Source organism: Somniosus microcephalus, chromosome 8 (assembly GCF_052327205.1).
Source record: "Somniosus microcephalus isolate GS21.2 chromosome 8, FLI_Smic_1.0, whole genome shotgun sequence".
NCBI lineage: Eukaryota > Metazoa > Chordata > Chondrichthyes > Squaliformes > Somniosidae > Somniosus > Somniosus microcephalus.
In genome coordinates this window covers 176,934,924-176,950,497 of record NC_140994.1, presented here as the reverse complement: position 1 = coordinate 176,950,497, position 15,574 = coordinate 176,934,924, and the positions used below count along the sequence as shown (strand labels likewise).

The following is a 15,574-nucleotide window of genomic DNA, read 5'->3' as shown; positions in this document are numbered from 1 at the left end:
CTGGCTTTCAAGTATCACTCGCCACTTTTGGAATTTAGTGTGAATCCCATTGTCTTCAAGTGATGATTATAGGCAGCTGGTCTCTGAATACAGGTTTACGTCAGAATCATTGTTATTGATACTGATATTGGTCACTAGAGCCAGGTAATCATACTGTGCAAGAAGTCTCTTGAGACAGGTTTCGCTATAGCTGCATTTCACCTAAATCTAGTTTTTTAAAGTTTAGAGCTGGATTCAAATTTTATTAGCTGCACATGGAATCTGTATTGCAGGTACATGAAGAGCCAAGATTATTGTTTCTACCTCCTTTTCAAATACCTTTATTTTGCTAATGTCAGATCAGTTAAAGCCATTCCTTACAGACGGATTAGTACTCAACAGGGATTTGAATCCAGTTTCAAGGGCATACTCAAGTTGTCTGTTTCAACTACTCTTTGAAGATACTGCCCTAACTTCCAGTATGAGGCTAAAGCAAGCAAGAAAAAAATCTGGACTTGGACATAATGAAATTTGCATTCCCGATAGGAATAAATATGGTCCAGGATAGTCTCAGACCTGCCTGAGGAATCCATACTGTTTATAAATGAGTCACTATTGTCATGTCAAGGAGTAGCACTACAATATTTTCCACAACAAAATAGAATTGCAAGCATTTCCCAAAACCACCAAGAACAGTTGTTAGTGCTAATGAATAACTTCAGCTAATTAGAGTCCAGATATGTGATTGAACACTAAAAGGTAGATTATTGTCATGGATACAGTAAAAAAAACAAAGTGGTGACTGAAACACATATCTAATGGGATATCATAATACACTTAGCTAGATGAATCCTATTTGCCTTGACATAATTTTATTAACTGTCTCAATGTGTAAAAATAATGCTACCTTCATGACACTGTCATTGAAATTAATCTGATTATAGAAACAACAAATTTGGGAACACAGGAGCAAGTCATATAACAAATACTTGTGCATAAACAATATATTGCACACAGCATAACAAGCAAACACACTGTGTTCTATGTTCCTTGCCTAATGTATTATATTGATTATATTATATAAAAGTTGTATTTATTTAGATCCACGATTAGTAATGGGAGTGCTTCATGCAGTTTGAAAAACTGCTAAGTAAAATCATGTAAAATATAATTTAGAAAACATTTGATATAAAACGGGAGCTGGCACACTAGAGTCCCTCTGTTTACTAAAGGTTACTGCATAAAAATTAAATATCACTCATTCGACTGGACATTTATTCTCAACATCTCTGCCCTTAATATGCTGCTTTGTTGTAGATTTCTTATTTTCAGTACAGACTATCTGGATATATCATTTTCTCATCTTTGCATATATTTTGTTAATGAGAGTGAGATGGAAAACATAATTGTCAACTTATGCTCTGATGTCAAATTGAACATGAAACCCCCCTATACATTCTAAATGATATACATTTTTCATGTTTATTTAAAAAATGTTATTACAAATGACTACATTCATAGGGTGTATTTGAGGTGCAATAAAACCTGTAATGAGCCGTGAAATGACTAGTACAGCTACATTTCGTTAATAAATTCTTCTTTATCCTGCAGCTGACTTACTGGATAGTTTTGATTCTCACATCACCAACTTAATGCAGAGGCAGGGATAACTTTCTTAAATGCACAGGTACACTAGTTGGATTAAAGTGTATATAACTAAAACTTCTGCATCTAGTGCTCATTCATAGAATGCGAGAAAGCAATACGTCTGCGTGTCCAGACGGCACAAAGTAAATTTACGTGCCAAATTTCACACAAAGCATGCTCTATTGATTTCTTTCTGTCCTTCTTGCACACTGGATAATGCAGCTCTCATAAGACATCTATTGATGCTGCTACCAGGCCTGTCCCACTCATAGAAACCTAGGATTTGCATGCTGCTCTGTTGCAGAGTTCTTACTGTTTGGCATAGGATTTCTTCTTTGGGCCTGAAGCATGGTGTGACCTCATTGCAGGTTTCACTGTTGGGCCCAACCTGACAAGATCTTATGAAATCTGGCAGTAGTGGCTCCAGGTCCTGGCCTCCTTTTTTCTCAGGCTAGATAGCACAGTGTCAAGTGCTCCAACTCTGCTCCTGGCATCATTCCAGAGGAGTAGGTCCTGATGCAGATTTCCGCTGAGAATGTTCATGCAATGTTGTTATACAGTTAGCCATACCAGCCACAGTTCATCGCCAGAAATTGAAGTTGCATGATTAATAAAAACTTCACAAAGAACTGATTATCTATATTTTTAAATTTTGGTTATTGACCTTTTGTAATAGTACAAAACATTAAATTTGTTGAATAAAATGGAACATTTATATTTTATCTATGTCACTATACTAAAATTCAAAATAGATTGCAGTGACATCAGTAACAATAATAGAGATGTAATAATAGCTAAAGAAAGAAAAAAACTTGCATTCATATATAATGCCTTTCATGACCTCCGGATCTCTCAAAGGGCTGGATTTTGCGGGGGGTCAGCGGTTGCGATCGGTGGTGGGTCGGGTGGGAAAGTTTTTTTTTCCCAGCGGGTCGGGACTCCGCTGTGAACCCACCGCCACGCACCTTTACCAAATGTCAGGTCTGTCAGCGCTGAGCAGACCCGATACGTAGCGACGGGAGAGGCAATTAAAATAACTAGTGGCTTGTTTACAGCCACTTATCAATTTTTTTCCCAGCTTTTTGGATTTGACAGGTCGCCCACCGGTTTCTCGCTGTGCCTAGACCTCGTCTGTGAAGCTGAGGTGGGAGGTCAGTGGCCATTGAATCAGCTGATGAGTTGACAGCTTCAAATGTCAAGTCAAAGCTCCCAGCTGATTGAGATCTGTTCCCTTAACCACTTGCTTCTCTAAACTGCATTTCCACTACAGATTCAGGATGCTGTAAGTCTTTACACAAGTCTCCATCTAGTCTAACCTCATTACCTCTCCCACCATTGCCAGATCGCTTCTGTCATCTCTACTTCACCTGCCATCTATTCCATCAGCATGGGTGCCCTTGAAACTCTCTCGCCTTGGTCCTCAGTATCCCACCACAATCAGCCCCAACAGCAGCACCACCAGGCACACCAGCAGCACCAACAATAACACCAACCTTCTCTGCAATCAAGTGATGCTGCACAGGACAGAGGGCATTAGCACCCGACCACATTGCTGCCCGGGAGGCCAGGGATGGTCTCACCATGGCCAGATCAACCAACATCCACTGTAAGCCCACTGACTCCCACAGCTACCTGGACTACACTTCCTCCCACCCCGCTTCCTGTAAGGACTCTATTCCATTCTCCCAGTTTCTCCGTCTCCACCATATCTGTTCTGATGATGCCACCTTCCATACTAGTGCTTCTGATATGTCTTCCTTTTTCCTCAACCGAGGATTCCTCTCTACCGTGGTTGACATGGCCCTAATCCATGTCCATTCCGTTTGCCGCACTTCTGCTCTCACCCATTCCCCTCCCAGAACCATGATAGGGTTCCCCTTGTCCTCACCTTTCACCCCACCAGCCTCCACATTCAACGGATCATCCTGCACCATTTCCGCCACCTCCAGTGTGATCCCACCACCAAACACATCTTCCCCATCCCCCCTTTCAGCATTCCGAAGGGACCACTCCTTCCTCGATGCCCTGGTCCACTCCTCTATCACCCCAACACTCCTTCCCCTTCGCCCAGCACCTTCCCGTGCAAGCGCAGGAGATGCAACACCTGCCCTTTTACCTCCACCCTTCCCACTGTCCAGGGCCCCAAACACTCCTTCCAGGTGAAACAGCGATTTACTTGTACTTCTTACAATTTAGTATACTGTATTCGCTGCTCACGCTGCGGTCTCCTCTACATTGGGGAGATCAAATGCAGATTGGGTGACCACTTTGTGAAACACCTCCATTCAGTCCGTAAGCGTGACCCTGAGCTTCCGGTCGCCTGCCATTTTAATTCTCCGCTCCACTCCCACTCTGATCTCTCTGTCCTTGGCCTCTTACAGTGTTCCAATGAAGCTCAGCGTAAGCTTGAGGAACAGCACCTCATCTTTCGATTAGGCATTTTGCAGCCTTCTGGACTCAATATCAAGTTCAACAATTTCAGACTATAACCTCGGCCCCTATATTTTTTTTCCCCTTTTTTTCTCACATGGTAGCTGTTGATGATTCTGCCATCGCCATTTACACCTCATCGAGAGCCATCTTTTGTTTCTTAACTTGTCCCATTACCTTCTCTTTTTGCCTTGCACCATCATCCCTTTTGTCAGTCAATCTCTCCTGCCTTCCAGCCTATCACTGTCCCTCCCTTTGTTCTTTCCTCCCCTCCTCCCTGTCCCTGCCCCACACTTACTTCTCTAACCTTTTCCAGGTCCGACGAAGGGTCCGCGACTCGAAACGCTAACTCTGTTTCTCTCTCCTCGATACTGAGTGCTTCATAGAAACATAAAAGATAGGAGCAGGAGTAGGCCATTCGGCCCCTCGAGCCTGCTCCGCCATTTAATGAGATCATGGCTGATCATCCAAATTCAGTACCCTGTCCCTGCTTTCTCCCCATATCCCTTGATCCCTTTAGCCTTAAGAAATATATCTAACTCCTTCTTGAATATATATAATGAATTGGCCTCAACTGCCTTGTGTGGTAGCGAATTCCACAGGTTCACCACTCTCTGGGTGAAGAAATTCCTCCTCATCTCTGTCCTAAATGGCTTACCCCTTAACTTTAGACTGTGACCCCTGGTTCTGGACTCCCCGACCATTGGGAACATCCTTCCTGCATCTAGTCTGTCTAGTCCTGTTAGAATTTTATAAGTTTCAATGAGATCCTCTCTCATTCTTCTAAACTCCAGCGAGTATAAGCACAATCGACCCAATCTCTCCTCATACCTCATTCCTGCCATCCCAGGTATCAGTCTGGTGAATCTTCGCTGCACTCCCTCCATGGTAAGAACATCCTTCCTCAGATAAGGCGACCAAAACTGCACACAATACTCAAGGTGTGGTCTCACCAAGGCCCTGTACAACTGCAGCAAGACATCCTTGTTCCTGTACTCGAATCCTCTCACTATGAAGGCCAACATACCATTTGCCTTCTTAACCGCCTGCTGCACCTGCATGCTTACCTTCAGCGACTGGTGCACAAGGACACCCAGGTCTCGTTGCACTTCCCCTTCTCCCAATCTATTGCCGTTCAGATAATAATCTGCCTTCCTGTTTTTGCCACCAAAGTGGATAACCTCGCATTAATCCACATTATACTGCATCTGCCATGCTTCTGCCCAATCACCCAACCTGTCCAAATCATACTGGAGTTTCTCGGCATCCACCTCAGAGCACACACGCCCACCCAGCTTTGTGTCATCTGCAAACTTGGAGATATTACATCTAGTTCCGTCGTCTAGAAGAGAGTTGTTGCAGGCTCAGTGTGTGCACTGTTCTCAGTATCCTGGGATGCAGCAATTCAATTTTATCAGCCAACAGGAAAAGTGTTTCTTTTCAGCTTTTAATGATCAATTTGGTTGATTTTCCAAATTAGTTGTAAAAAGGTAGAGGACAAATTTCAACAGCTTCATTCAGGTAGAAATTGACTTTTTTTTAACTGCAAAGTAGTTGTTGGAGAGAGAGGGAAAAGGAAAGAGAGAAACAAACAGAAACAACTAAAGATCACTTCATATACAGAGAGCATTGATTGCACACCTGTGTTTACTTTGTTTTTCATCAAATTCCAAAATAATCGACTTATTTTTACTCAGTGAAAAAATTAAGTTATATCTTTATGTATGACAATATTTCAGCTGTGTGTTTTAGAAAATTATTTGAACACAAATCGGAGGGTGAATTTAAGAAGGTTTTCAGTTAAAGTTTCAAGTAAAACCTATTGGCCTAGAAATTCAGTTGCGTGCGCCAGCCGTTAGCGCCTTAGGAGGAGTAGATCTCGAGCGCTAGGCACTTAGCGGCCGGGCGCAGCGCGATCTGCGCCTACGCCCAACTTCAGTAGACATTTAGCGCCGGCGCAAAGTGTTTGCGCGCGCTCAGCTGCGCGCGCAGATTATGACGTCATTTCCTCGTGCAACGCCCTTTGTGCGCCCCAATCCGGAACTTCAGTCGCGCCCGCCCAATGTGGGCGTGGCGGTCCTAAGAACTGTGAACTGGAATGCAGCAGAGGCCATGCGGGCCGCGGGGGGCGCAAATTAAAGGGCACTTACCCTGAACTATAAAGGCCAGCCATTTTGCAGCAATCACTCTTGTGCAACGGATTTATGGACAGAGACCAAGGAAGAGAGCATACTGCTTTGGCCCAACATAGGAGAGGTATTTTTGGCTTCAGGCCAGAGCTTGGTAATTCGCCTTCATTGTGAGGTCATTGTTTGCCAGTATATTATGGGGGCTGCATGGGGTGCCAACCCTCAGTTTCAGCATTATGTGCGAAGGGCTCGCAGACGCTGTGTGAGAGGGGCAGCCCTGGCTAGACGCAGAGGGGGCAACAGGCGTCGGCAACGTAGGCCTTACCCACTCAGGAAATACCGCCAGCAGGTGTCCTATCTCACCATGCCTGCCGCGCAGTGTGTTAGGAGGCTGCGCTTCAGAAGGGAGGTGGTTGCAGAGATCTGCCAGCTGCTTCACAGAGATCTGCGTCCACAGCTGAGGTGCAGGACGTCTCTGTCGGTGGAAGTGAAGGTCACGGTGGCTCTGAACTTCTATGCAAGCGGCTCCTTCCAAGCCGCTGTTGGGGACATTGCTAACATATCCCAGTTCGCCGTGCATTGCTGCATCCGCCAGGTGACCAATGCCCCTTTCAGAAGGAGACACCAATTCATCTCCTTCCCCATGACCCTGGAGAAGCAGCAGCAGCGTGCAGTGGGATTTGCGAGAATAGCGGGCTTCCCCATGGTGCAGGGCGCCATTGACTGCACGCATGTGGCTTTGCGGGCACCTATCGACAATGCCGAGGATTACCGCAACCGGAAGGGCTACCATTCCCTCAATGTACAGCTGGTGTGTGACCACAGGCAGCGCATCCTAGCTGTCAATGCCCGCTTTCCAGGCAGCAGCCACGATGCATTTATCCTGCGACAGACTACTGTGGCTGACATGTTCCAGGCACAGCCTCCCCCAAGAGGATGGCTTATCGGGGACAAAGGCTATCCTTTGTGTACCTGGCTCATGGCCCCGCTCCGCACGCCCAGGACCCCTGCTGAGGAGGCATACAACGAAAGCCATCAAGCCACTAGGAACATCATAGAACAAACGATTGGCATCCTCAAGCAACGGTTCTGCTGCCTGGATCGTTCCGGAGGATCTCTGCAGTATTCGCCGGAGAGTCTCCCAGGTCGTGGTCGTTTGCTGCATGCTGCACAACCTGGCTATCCGCAGGACTCAGGCACTGCCACCTCACGCTGGAGCACCACCTCAGGAGGAGGAGCAGGAGGAGCATGAGGAGGAGGAGGAGGAGGAGGAGGAGTACCAGCCCAGGAGGGAGGCACAAGGTCCAAGGGCCGCCCGTCGGCGGCTTATTGAACGTCACTTCTAGGCCCCCTGTCAGGGAATGGCATGTGGAAATGAAGGGACCTGAATGCAGCCGCTCCGCAAGCCCTCAGCCGGTTAAGGCAACAACCACTTCAAACATCAAACATGGACAAGCTGAATAAATAAAATGCTTTATTGAACAAACTCAGGGCCCTTCCCACATGAAACCCAAAAACAGACAACACACCCAAAAAACAGTCACACACATGACTCACTCCCACAACCTGGGGAGGAATAACAAAACATTTCCACAAAAATGGCCTTCATCCTCGGCCTTACAAAAACAACCATCCCCATAAACAAAACAACCATCCCCATATAAAAACACATTTGCCCACACCCTCTACTTTGTGACCCGCGAGGGCGATTCCTTGACCAGCCTTTTGCGGCCCCTGGCCACCCTGCTGCTCCTCCTCAAAGTGTGCCCAGTGGCTGCTGCAAGGCTGGGGGAAGGCTCCTGAGGGGCACATGGCGTGACGGCAGATGCCCTTGGGGGTCGCCCTAGACGAGCTCTGGCCCTCGAGGGGCCGGCTGGTGACTGCTGCAGCTGTGGCTGGGCAGCAGCAGTCTCTCCAGCAGCTCGTCGCAGCTCCACTGGGGGAGTGGCAGTGGCGGCTGCAGGAATGGGGGCAAGCTGGCTGATGGCAGGCGCTTGCTGCTCGCCTGAGACACTGGCACTCGCCCGGGCCAGCACTGCAGCATGCGCAGCAATCTGCTGAAGGACAGACCGCTGTGCTGCTGCAGCGCGGCGGGTGCCCTGGCGATGCCTGTCTGACACAGCGAGTGTGGCAGCAGTGAGTGCCCGTACTGCCCTGGTCTGTGCCCGCATCAGACCAGCCAGTGACTGCACGGCACCACTGATCACCTGGCCACTTGCTGCGTGAGCTGCCCCGAATTCCGCCCAACTCGCTGCCTGTGCTGCCCCAAATTCGGCCCGACTCGCGGACTGTTCTGCCCCGAATTCGGCCCGACTCGCGGCCTGTGCTGCCCCGAATTCGGACCGACTCGCGGCGTGTGCTGCTTCGAATTGCTCGAAACTCCTGGCCTGTGAGGCGCCGAAATCGGCCACACTATGAGCCAGGGACTCGATGGCCTCAGGCAACCGTGCCACAACCTCCATGAGCTCGGTGTGCCGGCGATCCGAGTCCACAGACATTTGATCGAGGAGGCGCACCTCCTTGGCGAGGACCGTCTCCGGACTGGAGGCCGGACTCTCCCTCTGGGGAGAAGGCCGCCGAGCTGGCCGACCCTTCCCGCGTTGCTGGATGCCACTGGGCCCAGCAACTACACTCCCCTGCGACCCTTCCCCCCTCTGGGAAGAAGGCCGCCGAGCTGCCCGACCCTTCCCGCGTTGCTGCACGTCACTGGGCACAGGAGCTACACTCCCCTGCGACACTTCCCCCTGGCTCTCCTCCAGGGAAGACGTGTCCCCTCCATTGGCATCCCCTGGCGCGGCTGAGGGTTCCCCTGATGGGCCGCCTTCCTCTTCCTCTTCCTCCTCCTCCTCCTCCTCTTCCGAGGGGCTATCACTGGCAGCTTCAGGGACCTCCTCCTCACCATCTGAAAGCAGGAAGGCACAAGAGTAGCTTTAGAGTGAGGAGAGGGCGTCAGCGAGGGAGGCATGAGTGGTGGCATTCAGCGCATTGGTCGGACAGTGGCAAAGGATGTAGATCTGAAGCGCAAGTGGGACGAGAGAGGTCCAAAAGGTGATGTCCTTACCATTGGTGCCCAGAACAGGGTCGGCATCTCCAGATGCAACGGGGCCAATCACCCGGGCACCCATGAGGCTACCCACGCGCTCTTCAAGGTCACTGAGCTGCTGGATCTGGGGACGGCCTCCCCCGGTCACAGTCCGGCTCTTCTGATTGTGTGCCAGCTTGGCCTGCAAGAGAAAGGACGGCCTCTAAGTACAGTGTGCTGCCCTGACCTTGTGTGCACTGCCTCCCATGGTCGAATAGCTTGGCCAGTGTGGTGCCCAGATCTTGTGTGCACTGCCTCCCATGGTCGAATAGCTTGGCCAGTGTGGTGCCCAGATCTTGCGTGCACTGCCTCCCATGGTCGAATAGCTTGGCCAGTGTGTAAAGTGCAGAATGTGCAATTGATGTTCATGCCAGTCCCATAGCTGCTGGATGAGGGCTGGCCATTAGGGCTTTTAGGTCCTTTTGCCCATAATGTGAGGTGCACATGCAAGGATGAGGAGGACACTGGAAAGGGGACTCACCCTGACAATCCTTGTGAGGTCATTGAACTTTTTCCGGCATTGGACCTGGGGACCTCGCTGTTGGATGTGACCCTGTGGGCGACCTCCCTCCAGGCTTTCCTGTAGACGCTGGTGGCAGGCTTCTTGCCACTGTCCGGGAACAAGAGTTTGCGTCTCCTCTCCAAAGCCCTAACCAGCACCCTCAAATCATGGCCAGTGAAGCGCTGCGCTCGTTCACGGGCCTTCTGCATCTTTCCCGGCGCTATTTCTGTTCAGCAGTAGTGTTTAGGCCTAGCTGGAGGGCTGCAGTGTCCAGGGCGCGGCAGCAGACGAACTCGACCCTTCCCCCTTTAAGAGCTGGCCGGCGCCAGGGTGTCTGCTGTCAATCAAGAAATGACCGCACCTGCGCTGCGCCCGGCCTCGGCGGTTTAGCTCAGCACCGCCGGCTTTGCACCTAAAGGTAGTTGTGTAACGCCAGTTTTAGCGATCGAGCAAACTCTTAGGGCGAAGCTACTGAATATCGGCGAAGTGGCCTCGACTTTGCGCCGGGCGCAAACTTTAGCGGCCGCCCGACTTTTCCGCCCCAAAAGTGGCTATACTGAATTTCTAGGCCATTGACTTTTATACTTTAGAAAGCATATCAAACTGATAAAGGCAAAAGCTTACAGAGACATACAGACAGCGAGACACTAAACACACGTTCTGTCTATTGTTTCCAGTTACAATTCCAAAACCAAATCACTGCTTGCATAAGATGTGTTTATACATTTGCATTAAGTAAGGTAACAACTAATTTACTTTTTGATTCTGGAGAGTGAAATCTCAAGATACCAATGTAAACCAAAAATGTTGAATTTTTTATATGTGCAAAATGATTTTTTCTATTAAAATTAGTAGAGCCAATTTTAACTCAGTCCACCTGGCGGGAACGGGACAGTACTACCATTAAAATTGGAGTGCTGCACTTACCACCCCATTCCCACTCTGATCCCGCCCACCAACATTTTGCCTGGGATCTTCACAAGGGTGACCCAGGTGGTCACCTGAAACAGGCAGGAGCCTCATTAAAATGTACAAATCAGGATCCTATGATGTACATTGGATCTTGATTGCAGTGTCAAGGTACAAGTGGGTAGAACGTGCACAGTGCATACTCTGTGCTTTTGTACCGGGTGGTGAGTGGGTTAGCCTCAAATGGACTGCTGGAGGCTGCTCACAAAACCGGGCAGGAAATGTCTAATTTCTTTTTTGGTGAGGCAAGAGGCTCCTTCTGGGCTAAAAAAAAAATCTGTACCGTTGTCAGCTTGTCCGAGGCCTTCCCTGCGTCGGGATTGCCTGCTGCTTCCCCAGACTCCAACTGTTGGCTGGCTCAGCATGGGATCCGGTTGATGTTCTGTCCTTCCAGGACCGGCGAGCTGCAGTGGGGCAGCCGTTTGGTGTGCTCAGCTTGCTGGCAAAATGTAAGTGGGGACTGGGTGTCTAAATGTTTACTTGACAGCAGTTAGATTTTGTAACCTTAAAGGGAGACACACCTGCATTTACCATTGTATAGAACTCCTGACCTTATAAACCATGCAGTGATATGACTTACAGTGATGAATGCCGTGGGAGACTCACTAATAAAATATTAAAAAGGTGCATCGGCACATGCAGGCATCACACTCCAGATGTCACATTTCAGATGTTACAATTTGTTACAGAAAGAAAGAAGGAAGAAAGACTTGAATTTATATAGCGCCTTTCACGGACACTGGACGTCCCAAAGCACTTTACAGCCAATGAAGTACTTCTCTGAAGTGTAGTCACTGTTGTAATGTAGGAAACGCGGCTGCCAATTTGCGCACAGCAAGTTCCCACAAACAGCAATGTGATAATGACCAGATAATCTGCTTTAGAAGTTGTTTGAGGGATAGATATTGGCTAGGACACTGGGAATAACTCCCCTGCTCTTCTTCGAAATAGTGCCATGGGATCTTTTATGCCCACCTGGGAGAGCCTTGGTTTAGTGTCTCATCCGACAGATGCGAAACAATATTAAACGGGTGCTTCTGATCTGCATTCTGAAATTGGCAAAAATATTCTAATCTGCACAGTTCCCTGATGAAACAACAATTAATCCCCAAGTAATCTCAGGCAGTGTTCATTTATAACAATTGTAGTCCGAAAGAGACAGGCCAGTTTAAAGGCTCCATCTTAGCGGCAGAATAATACTTTGTGCATTACATTAAAAAACAACATACCATTTAATTTACAGTGACACATCATTTGATAATCAATGACACGGGAGATCCGCTAGTATATATAAAAAAGTCCTACATCCACTGCACGTCTGACACACTTCGGATATCACACTTGAGATATCACACTTCGGATATCACACTTGAGATATCACACTTCGGATATCACACTTGAGATATCACACTTCGGATATCACACTTGAGATATCACACTTCGGATATCACACTTGAGATATCACACTTCGGATATCACACTTGAGATATCGCACTTCGGATATCACACTTGAGATATCACACTTCGGATATCACACTTGAGATATCACACTTGAGATATCACACTTGAGATATCACACTTCGGATATCACACTTGAGATATCACACTTCGGATATCACACTTGAGATATCACACTTGAGATATCACACTTCGGATATCACACTTCGGGTATCACACTTGAGATATCACACTTGAGATATCACACTTGAGATATCACACTTTGGATATCACACTTCGGATATCACACTTTGGATATCACACTTGAGATATCACACTTGAGATATCACACTTTGGATATCACACTTCGGATATCACACTTGAGATATCACACTTGAGATATCACACTTCGGATATCACACTTGAGATATCACACTTCGGATATCACACTTGAGATATCACACTTGAGATATCACACTTGAGATATCACACTTTGGATATCACACTTGAGATATCACACTTGAGATATCACACTTTGGATATCACACTTCGGATATCACACTTGAGATATCACACTTGAGATATCACACTTCGGATATCACACTTGAGATATCACACTTCGGATATCACACTTGAGATATCACACTTGAGATATCACACTTGAGATATCACACTTCGGATATCACACTTGAGATATCACACTTCGGATATCACACTTGAGATATCACACTTGAGATATCACACTTCGGATATCACACTTCGGATATCACACTTGAGATATCACACTTGAGATATCACACTTGAGATATCACACTTCGGATATCACACTTGAGATATCACACTTGAGATATCACACTTCGGATATCACACTTCGGATATCACACTTGAGATATCACACTTGAGATATCACACTTGAGATATCACACTTCGGATATCACACTTGAGATATCACACTTGAGATATCACACTTCAAAGGGTCAAATATATTAAAAAAGAGAAAATAAAAGCCTGTACTTTCTGCTCTTTTTTTCTCACCGTGGGGAGTGGCTTTGATGTTTACCAAGGAGCTACTAATCTATCAAAAAACAATAATTGCCTCGAATTGACTTCAGGATGTCTCTATTTACAGCAGTAGAGCTATGACCTCAATGAGACAGGCTAGATCACATACATATCTACCTTTACTGCAGAATAATATGTTGTGTGTTACGTGGTATAATGTTTCTTCCTTTATAAAACAGCAAATCCTCCAACTTACAGTGAGCAATGCCATGAGAGATTTGATAGTATAAATAAATTTGATATAAAGGGGGTGAAATTCAACTTTGATGGGAGCATAAAATGGGCAGTACACACCCCACCCAATTTTCCTTTTCATTGACTTCAATGGGCAGGAAAATCAGGCAGCGTATTTAACACGCAGCCGATCCACCCGTTTCACGCCCCTGCCAAAGTTTCACTCCCAAATACTCTACCAATATTGCATGGTTCAACTTTGAACTGTTTAACATTACACTGATTTCCTGTATGGATTTCTCTTAACTATAGTGTTGACTGAACCATTCTATTCCTAAGAAACTTTTGTTATTTTGAATTGAAAATTACCAATTTTAGTCTTATTCCCAAGGAATGGGTCACTGTATGGTATTGTATTATATAGTATATATATATTATATAACAGGATACTCCTACTATTATAAAACAATATATCCTCCGTTTGCCATGAACAAAGTCATGTGTGAACTATTAGTATATACATCTGTAAGACAAAGGTCCTCTACCAACCTGCCCCCGCCACACAGTGCTGCCCCCCGATTATCAAAATCCACGACAAGGCCTTGGACAACGTGGACCACTTTCCATACCTCGGGAGCCTACTGTCAACAAGGGCAGACGTCGATGACGAAGTCCAACACCGCCTTCAGTGTGCCAGTGCAGCCTTCGGTCGCCTGAGGAAGAGAGTGTTTGAAGACCAGGACCTCAAACCCGGCACTAAGCTCATGATCTACAGGGCAGCAGTGATACCTGCCCTGCTGTATGCCTCAGAGACATGGACCATGTACAGCAGTCACCTTAAAGCACTGGAGAGGTACCACCAACGCTGCCTCCGCAACATCCTGCAAATCCATTGGCAGGATAGGCACACCAACGTCAGTGTTCTTGCTCAGGCTAAAAGCCCCAGCATCGAAGCTCTGACCACGCTCAATCAGCTCCGATGGACGGGTCACATTGTCCGCATGCCCGATACGAGACTCCCAAAACAAGTGCTCTACTCGGAGCTCCGACACGGCAAGAGAGCCCCAGGTGGGCAGAGGAAACGCTTCAAGGACACCCTCAAAGCCTCCTTGAAAAAGTGTAACATCCCCACCAACACCTGGGAATCCCTGGCCCAAGGCCGGACAAAGTGGAGGAGAAGCATCCGGGAAGGTGCCGAACACCTCGAGTCTCTTCGCCGTGAGCAAGCGGAAGCCAAGCGCAAGGAGCGCACGTCAACCCAAGCACCCCACCCACCCGCCCCTTCAACCACCGTCTGCCCCACCTGTGACAGAGACTGTAGGTCCCGCATTGGACTAATCAGCCACCTGCGAGCTCATTTTTAATGTGGAAGCAAGTCATCCTCAGTTCCGAGGGACTGCCTAAGAAGAAGAAGATTAGTATATATTAGAAATAGATTATTTTATTATATATATATATATATAGACATTACCATATCCTCAATGTATGAAAAATAGTTTTTGCCAATAGCTAATTACCTTATCTTATCCAGCATAATTACAGAAAATTCAGCAGGAAAGAGGCAACATCCATGAATGCCAGATAATTATTACTACTTGATGTTATTAATTAACAGTTTTAGGGAATAAGAAAATATATATGAAGCCCATCCATCATACTTCAGGTCTCACACTTTGCCAGACAAGCACATTTCTGTGTCACACATAAAAAGTACAAATACAGAGAAAGAAAACAGCCCTTCTTTTGCCAGTTTCAGAGAAATTTCCTGAGCAATAGAGCATACCGTCTGATTCACCTCAGCATCTGCTTACCAGTAATTAACCCCTAATTGACCTCAAACTATGTCTCTTCACGATAATTAGACCATGTAGCGTTAAAGAAACACACCAGATACATACAGCTCTACCTTTAGGAATTGAATAATGCATTGTCCATTACATGGTATGTTGCTTCTATTGTTAGAAACAGTGTTACCCCTGAGCAACACCATGAGAGATTGACTAAATACTGTCTGGTAATAAGATGTAACCATCAATGATTTTGACTATGTTGTCAAAACAAATATTTGTTTTAACTCCTGTTTTGTTTTCCACTGGTTAGCAATATTTTAGCTATTTACGAAGACCTGATTACAACAATTTTTCAGACTTGTTACTCACTAGA

The 15,574-nt window shown here is 46.8% G+C and overlaps 1 protein-coding gene across 5 annotated transcripts in view; it reads left to right on the top strand.

The window, feature by feature from the left end:
* nsg2 (neuronal vesicle trafficking associated 2) overlaps positions 1–15,574 on the top strand; it is a 117,478-nt gene that overhangs the window by 3,255 nt on the left and 98,649 nt on the right. The gene's annotated exons all lie outside the window — the stretch shown is intronic.